Genomic DNA, 17,905 nt, shown 5'->3' on the forward strand with positions numbered 1-17,905 from the left:
GTCCTAGTGTCCTTGCCCCTTACCCCACACACCAGGCCTTGTTATTACATAGCCTGGCATTACACACTACCTATGGTTAGCCACTAACAGTCCCCATAAACAGCTATTCACCGTCTTCTCCCCCCCACCCCCCAGCCAAATCGTTATCCACTCTTTTGTCCAACTGCTCTTATCTCTCTCTTTGGACTCTATTCCCCCCCCCCCCCCTATCATTTACTCCTTAACCCCTACCTTCTGCATAAAAACCAACATTTTTTTCTCAGTAGCATCGGTTCCTGAGGATGTGTCACCGAATCCAACATGCGAACCGATTTCACTTCACAGATGCTGCCAGATCTGCTGAGCTTTTCCAGTACTTTCAGTTGTTCTGTGTGATTTACAGCATCCACAGTTCTTTCAATTTACCCGGAGTATCTAATTCAGGTCTAGCAGACTGAAACAGTGTTTATCAAGCCTCCCAGTCAACATTAACTCCATCTCTCTCCCAGTCTCTGCTGTCTCTCCCACTCCCTTCACACTCACTGAGTCCCCCCTCACAGTGACACTGCGCCTGCAAAGCTGATGGTCATGTGGTGGCCTGCTGGACCCACCCCTCATTCACTCCCATTGGCTGGAAGATCACGCCAACTCTCCGATTGGTCTGAAGCTGTGTCAATCAGCCAGGCCCCATTGTGACCTGAGTGGTGGGATCCTCCCAGGTGCATCAGAGGCTGAGGGGTGACCTCAGAGGTTTATAAAATCAGGAGGGGCATGGGTAGGATAAATAGACAAGGTCATTTCCCTGGGGTGGGAGAGTCCAAAATGAGAGGGCATAGGTGTAACATGAGAGGGGAAGAATTTAAAATGGATCAGAGGGGCAGTTTTTTTTCCCACCGAGGTTGGTGCGTGTATGGAATCTTCTGTCGGGAAGTGGAGGATGTTGGTACAATTATACCATTTGGCATCTGGATGGGTATATGAATAGGAAGGGTGTAGAGTGATATGTGCCAAGTGTTGGCAAATGGGACTTAGATTAGGTTGGGATATCTGGTCAACATGGACCAGTTTAACCAAAGGGTGTATTTTCATGCTGTACATCTCTACAGCTCTACCCTGTGATGAGCTTCATCATTCATAGTGAATGAGACAGTATCACAGAGCACAGGGGCTGGGAGCTATTCAGCCCATTGGGGATGTACTCTCTCCCTCTGGAGATGGTACCAGTCAGTTCCAACTCACCTCCCATTTGGACATAGCCTTCCAAATCCTTCCTTAAAAAGTTAAATTTCAAATTTGTTTTGACAATAGCTACTGAATCTGCATTCAGCTGTCTTTCAAACTATTCCAGATGCTCAGAACTTAGTGAGTAAAATAATCTTCACATTTTTAACCTGCATTATTTGCCAGTTACCTGAAAGTAGTTACTAAAAATTGTGACGTTAAAAATTTCTCACTCTGTCTCTCTATAAATGAAATATCCTGGAAACAAATCAACTACTGGTCGAAATCACTGCTTAACCTTCTCAGCTCCAAGGAGAATTGTCTGACCTTCTGCTAACTCTCCATAAAAGAGAAACCTACCTTAATTTTAATTTATTAGTGTCGTAGAGATGTACAACACAGAAACAAACCCTTCAGTCCAAATTGTCCATGCCGACCAGATATCCTAAATTAATCTCGTCCCATATGCCAGCACTTGACCCATAGCCTTCTAAACCTTTCCCAATCACATATTCAATGAGATGTGTTTTAAATGTTGTAACTGTACCAGCCTCCACACTTTCTCTGGCAGCTCATTCCATACACGTATCACGTTCAGCTTGAAACTTTGCCCCTAATATCCCTTTTCAATCTTTTCCCTCACGCCTGTGCTTTCTAGTTTTGGACTCACCTAAACAGGAATAAGACCCGAGCTGTTTACCTTATCCATGCCCCTCACGATTTTATCAACCTCTATGGTCATCCCTCAGCATCCTATTCTCCAGTGAAAACAGCCTCAGCCTATTCAGCCTCTCCCTATAGCTCAATCCCTCAACCTTGGAAACATCTTTGCACATCTTTTCTGAATCCTTTCAAGTTTCACAATATCATTCCGATAGCGGGGAGACCAGGACTGAAAGCAGAATTCCAGAAGTGACTGAATCAATGTCCTGTACAGGCGCAAAATGACGTCACAACTCCTGTACTCAATGCACTGACCGATAAAGGCAAGAATACTAAACACCTTCTTCACTACCCTGCCTATCTATGATTCCACGTTCAAGGAACTATGAACCTGCACTCCAAGATCTCTTAGTTCAGCAACACCGCCCAGGACCTTCCCATTAAGTGTAGAAGTCCGGCCCTGATTTGCTTTTCCAAAATGCAGAACCTCACATTTATCTAAATTAAATTTCATCTGCCACTCCTCAGCCCATTTGATCGGAGTCTCATTGTACTCTGAGGTAACTTTACTGTCCATTGCACCTCAAATTTTGGTGTCTACTGTAAACCTACTAACCATAGCTCCTATATTCACATGGAAATCATTAATATAAATGACAAAAAGCAGTGGACCCAGCACCCAGCCTGACAGCATTTTGCTCACCACAGGCTTCCAGTCCTAAAAGCACCCTCCACCAAGACATTGAATGCTCAGCAAGGTTAGAGCTCATGGAATACAGGGAGAACTAGCCAATTGGGATCCAGAACTCGCTCAAAGGCAGAAGACAGAGGGTGGTGGTGGAGGATTGATTTTCAGACTGGAGGCCTGTGACCAGTGGAGTGCCACAAGGGTCGGTGCTGGATCCACTACGTTTCGTCATTTATATGAATGACTTGGATGTGAACATAGCAGGCATAGTTAGTGAGATGACACCAAAGTTAGAGGTGGAGTGAACAGTGAAAACATTTACCTCAGAGTACAACGGAATCTGGATCAGATGAGTGAATGGGCTGAGGAGTGGCATTTGGGGAAATCAAATCTTAGCAGGACTTATACACTTAATGGTAAGGTCCTGAGGAGTGTTACTGAACAAAGAGACCTTGGAGTGCAGGCTCATAGCTCCTTGAAAGTGGAGCCACAGGTAGATAGGATAGTAAAGGCAGCATATGGTTAGAACATTACATAGAGGAGTTGGGAGGTCATGTTGTGGCTGTACAGGGCATTGGTGAGGTCACTATTGGAATATTGCGTACAAATCTGGTCTCCTTCCTATTTGAAGGATGTTGTGAAACTTGAAAGGGTTCAGAAAAGATTTACAAGAAAGTTACCAGGATTGGAGGATTTGAGCTCAGCTGGGGGTTGAATAGATTTTGAATAGACTGGGGCTATTTTCCCTGGAGCGTCGGAAGCTGAGAGGTGAGCTTATAGAGGTATATAAAATCATGAGGGGCATGGATAGGATAAATAGACAAAGTCTCTTCCCTGGGGTGGTGGATCCCAGCACTAGAGGGCATAGGTTTAGGATGAGAGGGGAAAGACTTTAAAGAGACTTGTGGGGCAACGTTTTCACAGAGGGTGGTACGTGTATGAAATGAGCTGCCAGAGGAAGTGGTGGAGGTTGGACGAATGCAACATTTATAACGCATCTTGATGGGTATATGAATAGGAAGGATATGGGCCGGGTGCAGGCAGGTGGGACTACATTGCGTTGGGATATCTGGTCAGCATGTACTGGTTGGACCGAAGGGTCTCTGCTTCTGTGTTGTACATCTATGACTCTTTGATCTTCCAGCCAATTTTGTATCCAAATAGCTAGCTCTGCCTGTATTCTATGGTGTTGAACTTGCTAACCAGTCTGTTATGTGGAACTTTGTGTCTTTCTCAAGTCCAAGTTAATGACTTTCATGCACAAAGCCGTGCTGGCTATCCCTAATTTTTTCTTGCCTTTCCAATGACATGTAAATTCTGTCCCTGAGAATCCCTTCCAACAACTTGCCTGCCACTGACTTCAGGCTCACCGGTCTATAGTTCCCTGGCTTTTCCTTACTACCTTTCTCAAATAATGATTTGGAGATGCCAGTGTTGGACTGAGGCGTACAAAGTTAGAAATCACACAACACCAGGTTATAGTCCAACCGGTTTAATTGGAAGCACACTTCAAATTAAACCTGTTTGACTATAACCTGGTGTGTGATTTTTAACTTTCTCAAATAATGGCACCCATCTTTCAGCACCTTGTCTGTGGCAATCGATGATACAAATATCTCAGCGAGGGGCCCAGCAATCACTTCCTTGGCTTCTCACAAAGTTCTGGATACACCTGCTCAGATTCCTGGGATTTATCCACCTTTCTGCTTTTTAAGACATCCAGTACCTCCTCCACTGTAATATGAACAATTGCCAAGTTATCACTATTTATTTCTCCAAACTCTCTAGCTTCCATATCATTTTTCAGTAAAAACTGATGTGAAATACTTACAGAATCTCTCCCACCGCCTGCGGTTCCATAGACAGCCTTACTGATTTTTGAGGGTTGCTATTCTCTGCCTGGTTACTCTTTTGTCCATAGTATATTTGTTGAATCTCTTTGGATTCTCCTGAAACCAATTTCCCAAGCTATCTCATGTCCTCTTTTTGCTCTCCTGGTTTCCCGAGAGTATCCTCCTCTAGGGAGTCACACAAACACAGCTCTCCATACCTGCCATATCCCTCCTTCATTTTCTTGACCAGAGTCTCAATTTCTCTAGTCATGCAGCATTCTCTACACCTACCAGCCTTGGCCTTAACAGGAAAATACTGTGTCTGTACTCACATTATCACAGGCCTATGGAGGCATTGGCAGATGTGGACATCAAAACAATTAATCATTCTCAGTAAAGAGGTACTGTTGAAAAAGCTAAGAGCCCAAAGGTAGATGGGTCTCCTGGCCCTGATAGAATGCATCCCAGAGATGGCGGGGGGAAATAGCAAATGCTCGTGATTATTCACTAAAATTTGTTCGACTCTGGGACAGTTCCGACAGATTGGCAAGCTGCAAACGTGATCCCACTTATTCTAAAAAAATGCATAGGGTGCTGGTGAGGCCACACCTGGAGTCCTGTGTACAGGTTTGGTCTCCTTACTTCTGCAAGGATGTTCTGGCACTGGAGGGAGTGCAGATGAGGGTCACTAGTTTGGGCCTGGAGTTGAGAGGGTTGGTGTATGTGGAGAGATTTAGGACTGAGTTCAGGAGGAACTTCTGCAGCTAAAGGGTTGTGAATCTGTGGAATTTGCTGCTGAGTAAAGCAGCTGAGGCTTTCATCTTGAATGTCTTTAAGGCGAAAGGTAGATTTCTGAACAGGTAAGCAATTAAGGGTTACAAGTAAGAGCAGGAAAGTGGAGCTGAGGCCATGAAAAGATCAGCCCTGGTCTTACTGAATGGCAGAGCAGGCTTGAGGGGCCAGATTGCTTACTCCTGCTCCTCTTCCTTATGTTCCCCCTTTCCAGCCATCCCTTTCCCTGGAAATAACCTCCCGCAAACAAATTTTGCAAGTTCTTACCTTGTGCCATTGAAATTGTCCAATTTAGAAGGCTACCTATTAGATCTGGTCTATTATTTTCTGTAACTATTTTAAAGCTAGTAGAATTATCAGAGAATCCAGACAGCGTGGAAGCGGGCCATTCAGCCCATCACATCCACACTGAACATCAGAGCCTTCTACCCTACCCCTATAACGTTGCAATTCCAATGAGCAATCGACCTGGCCAGCACATCCCTGAACACTATGGGCAATTCTGCCTGGATAACCCACCCATCCTACATATCTTTGGACTGTGGGAGGAAACCAGAGCAACCAGACGAAACCCAAGCAGACAACCACAACAAGGTGATCATCCCTTTCTTATTTCCCAGTTCCATCCAAATAACTTCACTGAAATACTCCCAAGAATATCCTCCCTGAGCACAACCATAAAGGTATCCCTAATCCAAAACGCCATTCCGCCTCCTCTCGTCCCCCTTTCTATCCTTCCCATTGCATCTATACCCTAGAACATTAAGCTGCCAGTCCTATCCATCACTGAGCCACGTTTCTGTAATATCCATGATATCCCAGTCCCATGTTCAAAACCATATCCTCAGCTCATCTGCCTTCCCTGTCGGGCCTCTTGCACTGAAATAAATGCAGTGAAACTGCTCTGTCCCACCTCGTTCTGTGCCTTGCCCTTGCCTGCCTCGACTGTCTAACTTCTCAACTGTACCAGCCTTAGACATACCTCTTCTCTCACTATCTCTTCAGGTTTACCCCCACTCCCTCACTGGTTTAATGCCTCCTGAGTAGCACTAGCAAATCTCCCTGCCTGGATATTAGACACCTTCCAATTCAGGTACAATCCATCCTTCTTATGCACATCAATTCTACCCCAGCAGAGATTCCAATGATCCAAACATAGCAATCCTTCTCCCTGCACCAGATCCTTAGCCACACATTCATCTGCTCTATCCTGCTGTTCCTACTCTCACTAGCATGCGGTACAAAGAGTAATCCAGATATTCCTACCCACGAAGACCTACTTTTTATCCTCCAGGATAATGTGCTATATTCTCTCGTCAGGACCTTATCCTTTCCTCTTCCGATGTCATTGGTACTAATGTACAATGAGCTCCCACTGATCATACTCCCTTTTGAGAATACTCTGCTCCCTCTCCGAGACATCCTTGTCCCTGGCACCAGGGAGGTACCACCCATTCTGATGTCTCACTGTCAGCTGCAGAAACGGCAGTCTGTGCCCTATACCAGAGAATCCCCTATTCACCATCGATCACCAGGAACCTCATATACCTCACATTACATTGGAGCCAGTCTCTGTACCAGTACCTTGCTTGTCAGTGCGATATGCCCCTGAGAGTGTGACCTCCGACGCTTTCCGAAACAGTATACTTGTTTGAGATCAATCAGCCGGGTCCCATTGTGAGGTGAGTGGTGGGATCCTCTCTCTCTCTCTCTGCCCTGTGATGAGGTTCATCATTCACAGTGAATGGGGTAGTATCACAGAGCACAGGGGCTGGGGGCTATTCAGCCCATTGGGACTGTACTCTCTCCCTCTGGAGATGCTGCAAATCTGTCCCAACTCCCCTCTCACTTGCCCAAAGCCCACTAAGTCTTTCCTTAAAAAGTAAAATTCTAAATTTGTTTGAGAACACCTGCTGAATCTGTGTCCAGCTGCCGTTCAGCCTATTCGAGGTGCGCAGAACTTACTAAGTGAAATGATGTTCACATTTTCACTCTGCATTATTTGCCAGTTACCTGAAAGTAGTTACGAAAAATTGTGATCGTGCTAACAATTCCTCTCTCTCTGCAAATTAATTGTTTGGAAACAAATCTGCACCTGGTCCAAATCACTGCTTAACCGTCTCAGCTCCAAGGACAATTATCTGTGCTTCTGCTAGCTCTCCACAAAAGAGGAATGCATCTTAATTTATTAGTGTCATAGAGATGGACAGCACAGAAACAGACCTTCGGTCCAATTCGCTCATGCCGATTCGGAATCCTAAACTACTGGAGTCCCATTTGCCAGCTATTGGGCCCTATCCCTCAAAACCCATCCCATTCATGGATGCCTTTCAAATGTTGTTATTGTATCAGTCTCCACTTCTTCATCTGGCAGCTCATTCCACACACACACCACACTCAGCTTGAAAACGTTGCCCCTTAGATCCCTTTTAAATCTTTGCCCTCTCAACTTAAGCCCATGTGCTCTTGTTTTGGACCCACCTCACCTGGGGGGGGAAAAGACCCTGGCTGTTCACCGTATCAATGCCCCTCATGATTTATAAATCTCCATAAAGTCACCTCTGTCTTTGACTCTTCAGGGAAAATAGCCCCAGTCTCTCCCTGTAGCCCAAATCCTTCAACCCTGGCAATGTTTTTGCAAATCTTGTCTGACTCCTTTCAAATTTCATAACATCCTTCCCAGAACAGGGATATTCGAACTGAAAGCAGAATTCCTGAAATGGCATAATCAATGTCCTGTATGACGTCCCAGCTTCCGTATTCAATGCATTGACTAATAAATATAAGCATACCATACACCACCTTCACTAGTCTGCCTACTTGCGACTCTACTTTCAAGGAACAATGAACCTGAACTCCAAGGTCTCTTTGTTCAGCAACACTCCCCAGGACTTTACCATTAAGTGCATAAGTCCTGTCCTGATTTGCCTTTCCAAAATACAACAGCTCACATTTATCTAAATTGAACTCAGTCTGCCATTTTTCGTTCCAATGGCCCATCTGATCAAGATCCTGTTGTATTCTGAACTAACTTTCTACACTGCCCACTACACCTCCAATTTTGGTGCCTTCTGACCATATCTCATATATTCACATCCAAGTCATTTATTGAAGGCCCCAATATCCATTGCTGCAGCACACTGCTGCTCACAGGCCTCCAGTCCACAAAGCAACCCTCCATCACCACTCTCTGTCTCCTACCTTCAAGCCAGTTTTGTATCTAAATGGCTCGTTCTCCCAGCATTCCATGTTATCTAACCTTGCTAACCAGTCTGCTTTGTGGAACCTTGTTCAATGCCCATGGAGACAACGTTCACAGGCTGCCATCATCAATCATCTTTGTCACTTCTTCAAGAAAAAAAATACACTCAAGTTAGTGAGACACGATTTTCCACAAACAAAGCCACTTTAACTCTCCCTAATCATTTCCAAATACACATATATCCTGTCCTTTAGAATCCCTTCCAACAACCTTGCCTGCCACTGACTTCAGGCTCACTGTTCTCTTGTTCCATGGCCTTTCCTTACCACCTTTTTAAAAATAATGGCACCTCACCTGTCGCTATCAATGATACAAATATCTCAGGAGAGGCCCAACAATCTTAAAGGAGGACAGAGGGGGTTAGGGAGGATATTCCAGAGGTTTGTGTCCTTGGCAGCTCCAATCGTTGAGTGATGAAGGTGGGGGATAGCTGTCAACGGAGACAATTAGTGGTTAATCGTGGGTAGTGTGTAATGGCAGGCAATGTGATAACAATGTGTGTGAGTTAAGGGTTGGAGGGGTGGGGTTCAAGGGCAGTGGTGTGGGAAGTAGAGGATATACACTGGAGGGCATTGGGGTTGACCACATGAGAGGGGAAATTGCAGTCCTTGAAATATGGTCCATTTGGTATGTTCTGGAGTGTTCTGCCAGCTTGCATCAAGCTTCACTGGAACACTGCACCTAAGCATGAGTCAGATGTTGGCCAGGGAACACGCTCGCGTGTTAAAGTGGCAGGCAACCGGGAGCTCAGGGTCATTTTTGGCCTGAGAGGGAGCACAGATTGATCCAAATTGCACTTCGTTTCTTTGTAGGAACTGTCAGATTTAGTCCCAATCACCCAATTCATAATGTTAACCTGTAAACTCCTTATGGACTCAAATCCTAGCACCTTTTCAGGTGGAATGTTCCAGATTCTGATAACTCTGTTCATTGAGAAAAATGATCCCTTTTAAATCTTTTCCTTCTCATCTTAAGCTTGTGTCCTCTAGTTCTGAACCCACAGAACCCGGGAAAAAGTCCCTGACTGCTCACCTTATCCAGGTCCATCATGATTTTATAAACATTTATAAGGTCACCTCTCAGTCTCTAACTCTCCAGGGAAAATAGTCCCAGCCTATTCAGCATTTCCCAATAGCTCAACCCGACCAACCCTGGCAAAGTCCTTGCAAACCTTTTCTGAAACCTTTGAAGTTTCACAACATCATTCCGAGAACAGGGAGATTGGAACTGAAAACAGAATCCCAGAAGAGCATTAATCAATGTCCTGTACAACCACAATATGACGTCACAACAGTTGCATTCAATGCATTGACCAATAACGGGGAGTGTACCAAACACTGCATTCGCTACCCCGCCTACCTGTGACTCGACTTTCAAGGAACTATGAAGCTGCACTCCAACGTCTCTTTGTTCAGCAACACTCCCCAGGACTTTACCATTAAGTGTACAGGTCCTGCCCTGATTTGCCTTTCTGAAATCCAACAGCTCACATTTGTCTAAATTGAACTCCATCTGACATTCCTTGCGCCATTGGCCCATCTGATCAAGATCCTGTTGCATTCTGAACTAACCTTCTTCACTGTCCACTACACCTCCAATTTTGGTGCCTTCTGTAAACCTACTGACCATACCTTACACATTCACATCCAAGTCAATTATTTAAGGACCCAATATCGATCCTTGTAGCACACTGCTGCCCACAGGCCTCCAGTCCGCAAAGCAACCCTCCATCACCACTCTCTGTCTCCTACCTTCAAGCCAGTTTTGTATCCAAATGGCTTGCTCTCCCTGCATTCCGTGTTATCTAACCCGGCTAACCAGTCTGCTTTGTGGAACCTGGTTGAATGTCCACATAAACAACATTCACCGCCTGGCTTCATCAATTTTCTTTGTCACTTCAAAACATTCAGTTATGTTAGTGAGACACAATTGTGCATGTACAAAGCCACACTGACTCTCCCTAATCATTCCTTACCTTTCCTAATAGATGGATATCCTGTCCCTCAGAATCCCTTCCAACAACTTGCCTGCCACTGACTTCAGGTTCACTGTTTTCTTGATCCATGGCCTCTCCTTACCACCTTTTTAAAATAATGGCACCTCACCTGTCGCTATCAACGATACAAATATCTCAGGAGAGGCCCAACAATCACTTCTAGATTTCCAGAAAGTTCTGGGATACACCTGATCAGGTCCCAGGGCTTTATCAACCTTGATGCCATTTAAGACATCCAGTACCACCTCCTCTGTAACATGGACACTTTTCAAGTTATCACTGTTTATTTCTCCAAACTCTCAAGTTTCCATATCCTTCTCCAGTAAAAAAATGACATGAAATATTTGCATATCTTTCCCACTCCCCGTAGTTCCATAGACAGCCTTGTTGATATTGAAGGGGTCCTATTCTCTGGTCCAGTTAATCTTTTGTCTGTGATATATTTGTTTAATCTCTTTGGATTCTACTTAAACCAGTGCCTGAAGCTATTTCATGTCTTCTTTTTGCTCTCCTGATTTCCCTCAAGTATAAAAGCGTGATCCTGTACACTCCCAAATCCTCTGCCTTTGCCATATCTGCTCCCAGGAGGAGCAATTCCACCCCAGGACATTCCAGAAAGGCCTCCTACTTCAAGGACCACAATTTCCCTCTCACTTGATCAACAATGCCCTCCAATGCATACCCTCCACTTCCTGCATCTCCACCTTTATCCCACCACTTCAACCACAATAAGATTATAACCCTGCAATCTTCACCTTCCACCCCACTAATCTCCAGATACAGTGCATTAACCTCTGTTATTTCTGCTACCTAAAGTCGGATCCCACCACCACAGACATATTTCCCTCTCCACCCCGATCTGCGTTCCACAGACCATTCCCTCAGCAACACCCTTGTTAGGCCCACCCCCTCCCACCAGCCCATGCTCCACACCCTTGACCCTCCCTTGCCGCCACGGGAGATGTAAAACGTGCGGCCACACCTCCCTCTGACCTCTGTCCAAGACCTCAAAAGGATCTTTTCACATCAGGCAGAGATTTGCCTGCACATCCCAAAACCTCATATACTGCATCTGGACACTATGGGAAATTTAACATGGTTCATCCAACTAACCTACACATCTTTGGACTGTGGGAGCAAACTGGAACACCCGAAGGAAACCCTCAAACACTGGGGAGAATGTGCCAACTTGAACACAGGCAGTTGCCCGAGGCTGGAATCAAACCCAGGTCCCTGGTGCTGAGGAAGCAGCGTTAACCACTGAGCCACAATACTGTGGGATCTTTGGTGCTGATGTGCTGCCCCACTGATACCTCGGTCACTCACCCTACCTCATTTCCTAACTGGCAGTGATGTCGGAGTGAAATTATTGCTAGACAGTTAATCCAGATACCCAGATAACGTTCTGGGGACCCGGGTTTGAATCCCATCACGGCAGATTTTGGAACGTGAATTCAATAAATATCTGGAAAAAATAATCTAGTGACGACAAGGAATCCATTGTCAATTGTTGGAAAAACCAATGTGGTTCACTCACGACCTTTAGGGAAGGAAAATGCCATCCTTACCTGGTCTGGTCTGCATGTGACTCCAGACCTATAGCAACGTGGTTGACTCTTAACTGCCCTCTGGGTAAACGCAGCAATAAATGCTGGCCGAGCCAGTGACAGCCTCATCCTGTGAACGAATAAAGAAAACAGGTCAGGTTTTGTTCCTTCTCTAGTCGGTACATCCTACAAACTGAATCTGAAATGTTCTCGTACACACTGAACAAATACCTTTCCACCCAAGCCCTTAACACTACAGCACTCCGAGGCCATGTTGGTAAAGTTAAAACCCCTTATCATTGTATCCATATTATTCTTACAGATAACTGAGGTCTCCTGGTAAAATTGTGTCTCAATACCCCGCTGACTATTGGGAGAGAGTCTATAATACAATCCCAGTAAGATGGTCATCCCTTTGTTATTTCTCAGTACCAACCAAATAAATTGCCTGGATGTACTCCCAGGAACATCCTCCCGAAGCCCAGCCATAATGTTATCCCTAATCAAAGACACCTCTCTGTTGGCCCCTTTCCATCCTTGCTATAGCATCTATGCCCTGGGCCATTAAGCTGCTAGTCCGATCCATCCCTGAGCGATGCCTCTGTAATTGCTGTAATATCCCAGTGCCATGTTCAAAACCATACCCTGAGCCCACCTTCCTGACCTGCCAGGTCTCTTGCACTGAAATAAACGCAGTGCAACTGGTCCGTCGCACCTCATTCTGTGGCTTGCTCTTGCCTGCCTTGACAGTCTGACTGGTGAACACTACCAGCCTCAGACTCACCTCTTTTCTCACTATCTCTTTAGGATTACCCCGACTCCCTCACGGGTTTAATGCCTCCCGAGTGGCACTAGCAAATCTCCCTACTCGTCAGGACCCCATGCTTTCCCCTTCCTATGCCATTGGTTATTTTCCCTTTTGAGAATATTCTTCTCCCTCTGTGAGACATCCTTAACACTGGCACCAGGGCAGCACCACCCCATTCTGACGTCTCACTGTCAGCTGCAGAAATGGCAGACTGTGCCCCTGACTAGAGAGTCCCCTATCACCATCGATCGTGCAGAACTGGATATACCTCACATTATGTTAGAAGCCAGTCTCAGTACCAGTAACTTGACTGTCAGTGCTACATTCCCCTGAAAGTCTATTACCACCTGCATTTTCCAAAACAGTATACTTGTCTGAGATGGGGATAGCCACAGGAGACTCCTGCAGTACCGACCTACCCCTCCTAGCTTTTCTGGCAGTAACCCATCAACCTGACTGTATCTGCAGTATCCTGCGTTCCTGAGACTGCCACCTATAACACCCCCGGCTCCTGTCAATTCCTCACTGCCTTTAATCACTCCTTCACCAATCCATGCGATCCAACAGGATTTGCAATCACACTTCCTGCAGACATAATCATCAGGATCATTGAAACTCTCCCTAATCTCCCACATCCGACAGGAACAGCACACCACTCTACAACAGGCCATCTCTCCGCCTTAACAATCTACAGACCAAGACAAAGACACAGTCTTACTGCTCGAAAAATACTGCCAGACAATAATTTAATGCTTACGTTTCATATCTTAAACATTTAATCAAGAGACTGTAAGACATTAAAAAGAAATCCTCACCTTACTCACGATTGTAGATTTAATAAAATAAAACCGACTAAGATTGATATTTGAAGAGACTGAAACTCACTGAGCTGATCCCCGGCTCGGAGTACTTCCAAGGGTAAGGTCTCTCGGAGGGCAGCTGTGAAATGTCTCTTTTTCTCTTCCCTGCCCACTCCACTTCCAGAGAGTTTTTTAACTTCACAGCAAGTCAGCTCAGAGGGGTCACTGCTTGGTTTTATTCACTGGGGGTTGTCTTTGCTGCCCAGACCAGTATTTATTGGCCACCTTTACCGCCTCCCTGAAATGCTGCAGTCCATGTACACCACAGTGATGTTTGGACAACAACCCCCCTCTGGCCATACAACCCTCCCTGTCTCTGTAATCCCCCTCCGGCTTCAGAAATTACATGTCCGTGGCATAAGATTTTTATTTGGATTCATTTTTGTTTAATAAACTCTCCCAAAAAAGTGAAATATTTTGCCCCCAAACAAATTTCTGTTGATTGACCTTTTGGAGAGGCTGACACATGGACGTTGCAGTATTTTATCTCACATTGTACACCTAGAATGATGGAACTTTCTTTGAAACATTGCTAAAGAGGGAGGCAATGGCTTAATGGTATTCCTGCCAGATGAGTGATATGTACAGTGTTCCGAGGATTAGGGTTAGAATCCCAACATGGCTGATGGCAGCATCGGAATTCAATACAATCTAGAACGAAAAGGCGAATGATGACCATGATTGTTGATTGTTAGAAAACCCATCTGGTTCACTAATGTCCTGTAGGGAAGGAAACGGTCATCCTCACCTGATCTGGCCAACATGTGACTCCAGACCCACAGCTATGTGGTTAACTCTCAACTGCCCTCAGGCAAAATACTTTACAAACTGTTAACAAATACTCCGCAGGTATCACTTAAAAACTGGATGTTCACATTGGGACCATGTGAATTTCTGAATGGCCTGAACTAAAACTGAGTTTCAGCTTCACCTTCTCCCTGTCTCACATCAGTCTGTTTACACCCAACTCCAGAACAATCTCATTGAGCCAAGCAGCCCTCACAGTGCAGCCCTGTCATTTTCATTGTCTGCTCATACCTACATTGCCCTCAGCCTCCTGTACTATTCCAATGCATCTTAATGGGAGCTCAGGGACACCACCTCATGTCTCAATTCAGCCCTTTGTAACCCTAGAGTCAACATGGACCTCAGCAGTTTCTGAATGAACTGACACTTGTCAGAAGCTGGTACATTCCACCTGAAAAGGTACTGGAATTTGAGTCCAAAAGGATTCTTAATGGGAAGTTTGCACGTAATTTAAAATATGAAGTTTACAGGTTAACATCATGAAGTGGGTGATTGGGTCTAAATCTGAGAGTTCTTAAAAAGAGATGACGTGTAATTTGGATAAATCTGTGCTCCATCTCAGAACAATATGTCCTTCCTCAGCTGCAGGGCCCATAACAGAGCACACACCCAAAGGGTGAACCAACCACGAATTTGTACATCTTTCTGCTTAACAAAAATTTTGGAGATATTTTCCCACAAACAGAACAGACAAACCTTTCTCCTTCCACAGTTAAATGCCAATGATATTCAGATCCTGATGACTCCATTGACTGTAAAAACTTGCTTTTGAGATCCCAGCCTCAATTATTCTGATTTAATATCCTATGAAATGAATTCACAAAACAAAACTCACAGTCAGTACAGGAAGAATATAAAGACATACTTTTTTCTTGGTATGTGCTTGATGTGTAAATGCCTCTCTTCAAGTTGCACGACCCCCCCCCTCCCCCCCCCCATCCTAGGAAGGGGACATGCACATGCACCTCACTGTACCTTACCCCCAATAAAAATGGCGGCCATATCCCAGGACCTTTCACCACCTGAGGGCCGCAGCCATTTTCCCATCTGCTGCAAACGCGGGATTAAGAGTTTCTACTTCAGACTTACAAACCGCACAGAGTGTAATTAAAACTTCCCAGTCTAAAGTGACTCATTATCTCCCTGTCTCCAAGGCCACTCTCCCCTTCCCTGTTTGCGTCTCCCACATTCACCAACGGCCGAATCTCGTGGCACTGCACAGGCAGAGTTACTGGTGACGTGTCATCCCACTGGCCACGCCCCTCATTCACTCCCATTGTTTGGATGACCAGCTGGTTCCACTTCATCCACCAGTCCTGCCACCTTTTCCTATTGGTCCGAAGCTGCCATCAATCAGCTGGAGCCCATTGTGAGGTCAGTGGTGGGATCCTCCCCCTGTCTGAATCAAACCCAGAAGGTGTGTGGATGGTGTCAATCAGGAACAACAAGCAGAAGGTGCTGGGAAAGCTCAGCAGGTCTGGCAGCATCTGGGAACAGAAATCTGTACAGTAGCCCTTCCTCAGAACCGATGGGAGCTGGGAAAATTAGAATCCTGACAGTGTCGAAACAGGCCATTCGGCCCAAAAGTTCCACAGCGTCCCTCCGAAGGGTATCCCACACAGACCCATTCCCCTACCCTATTACTGTATATCTCTCCTGACTAATGCACCTAACCTACACATTCCTGAACATTATGGGAAATTCAGCTTGGCCAATTCAACTAACCTGCAGATCTTTATATTGCAGGAGATATGGGTTAAAGAGGAAATAATAGGCAGGAACAGAACCCAAAGAGAGACCAGAACATTTGGAAAGACAAAGGAGTGGATTATGATCTGGCTGGGGGGTGCATTGCTGTTAATGGAGGGGACAGGAACCTGTGCCTGGCAGCATCTCAGTGGAGGTGGCGGAAATGGCGACTGATGATCTACGTTCTGCTGCAAAAACAGACCCCGAGCTTCCAGCTGCCTACCACTTTAACACACGAGCCTGTTCCCTGGCCAACATCTCTGTCTCATGCTTAGTGCAGTGTTCCAGTGAGGCCAGAACATACCAAATGGCCCCGTATTTCAAGGACTGCAATTTCCCCTCCCATGTGGTCAATATGATCCATTATATCTCCTCCACTTCCCGCACCTCTGCCTTTGAAACCCACAACTCCAACTGCAACAAGGATAGAACACCCCCCCCCACCCCCCGCCCCCCCCCAAGTCCTTACCTTCCACCCAGATACAACACATCATCCTCTGCCATTTCCACGAGCTACAATCAGACCACACCACCAGATTCTTCAGGGGTTTGACAGAATAAATACTGATGTGTCTGAGGGTAAATAATGAGGGGGGAGTTTGAAACCAGATTCTGAGTCAGTCACAGAATCAAGGGTTCTGTTTCAGATTCGTCAAGTTTAAGGCAACACAGACACGGGTAAGGGGTTTCAGTAGAAATGGAGCTGGGGTGAGGAGGAAATAAGCAATGTTTAAGAGATTGGAATTCCTGGTGTTTGGGATTGTGTAGATGTCTGATCAGAAGGTCAGCTTCGCGTCAGATATAACTGCAATACTGTGAAGAGTGTAGTTCTGCTGAATAGTTCCCAGTGAGAGGGAGAGGCTCTGCAGTAAGGGAAAGGAATTTGTCAGGCAACGGGTTTAACCACTACAATGTTTCATTGGAGGAAACTGCGCCTAATCGAGTAGTAGGAATGTGGTAAGCAGTTTGATAACTGAGTAACAGTGGAGTAATGGAGAGGGATGATGGGGAGGGAGAGCTGGGCATTGTCAGTGTACATGTGAAACCTAACATGGTGCTTTTACACAATGTCATCTCCTGGTAGTCTGTATATGAGAGACAGAAGGGAACAAGGACACCAAATGCAAGAAATTCAGAAAGGAAAGGGAGTGGAGATGGAGCAGGATTTTGGGAGAGAAGGACATAACCAGAAAAGACAGAACAAGGAACAATATCTGTGAATCGGCGAGGGGGACTGATGAGGAGGAGGAGGAGGAAAGAGTGTTGGAAAGTCTATAGTTTAGTGAAATTAGGGTAAAGGGTCAAGATGAGCTCTGATAAGGCTTGACAAGAGACTGGAGGAAAATGTAAGTTTAGGACAAAAACTGGGAACACCCCGTGAGGCAGTTTGGCCAGTGGGAGGGAGGGAAGCAGCAGATCAGATTATCTCAGTAGTGACAGAGAAACTCCATGTGCTCCAAACTCTTGTTGTTGGAGAGAAGGATGGAGGAGACAGAATGATGGACAGTGTTTCACAAAGAAACAAAACCTGGGTAAGTGATATTTAAAGTGAGTGAACAAACCTAATGTATTTAACTTTTATCCAAACTATTAAAACAAACGACTAAAGTCCTGGTTCGAATCCCAGCTTGGCAGATGGTGGAATCTGAATTCAAGAAAAAATAACTGGAATTAGGAATATCCTGATCTCCATGGAACCAT

The sequence above is a fragment of the Chiloscyllium plagiosum genome, unplaced genomic scaffold, assembly GCF_037043375.1.
Source record: "Chiloscyllium plagiosum isolate Xiang-an unplaced genomic scaffold, Cpla_swu_hap1 HiC_scaffold_36, whole genome shotgun sequence".
In the NCBI taxonomy this organism is placed as follows: domain Eukaryota; kingdom Metazoa; phylum Chordata; class Chondrichthyes; order Orectolobiformes; family Hemiscylliidae; genus Chiloscyllium; species Chiloscyllium plagiosum.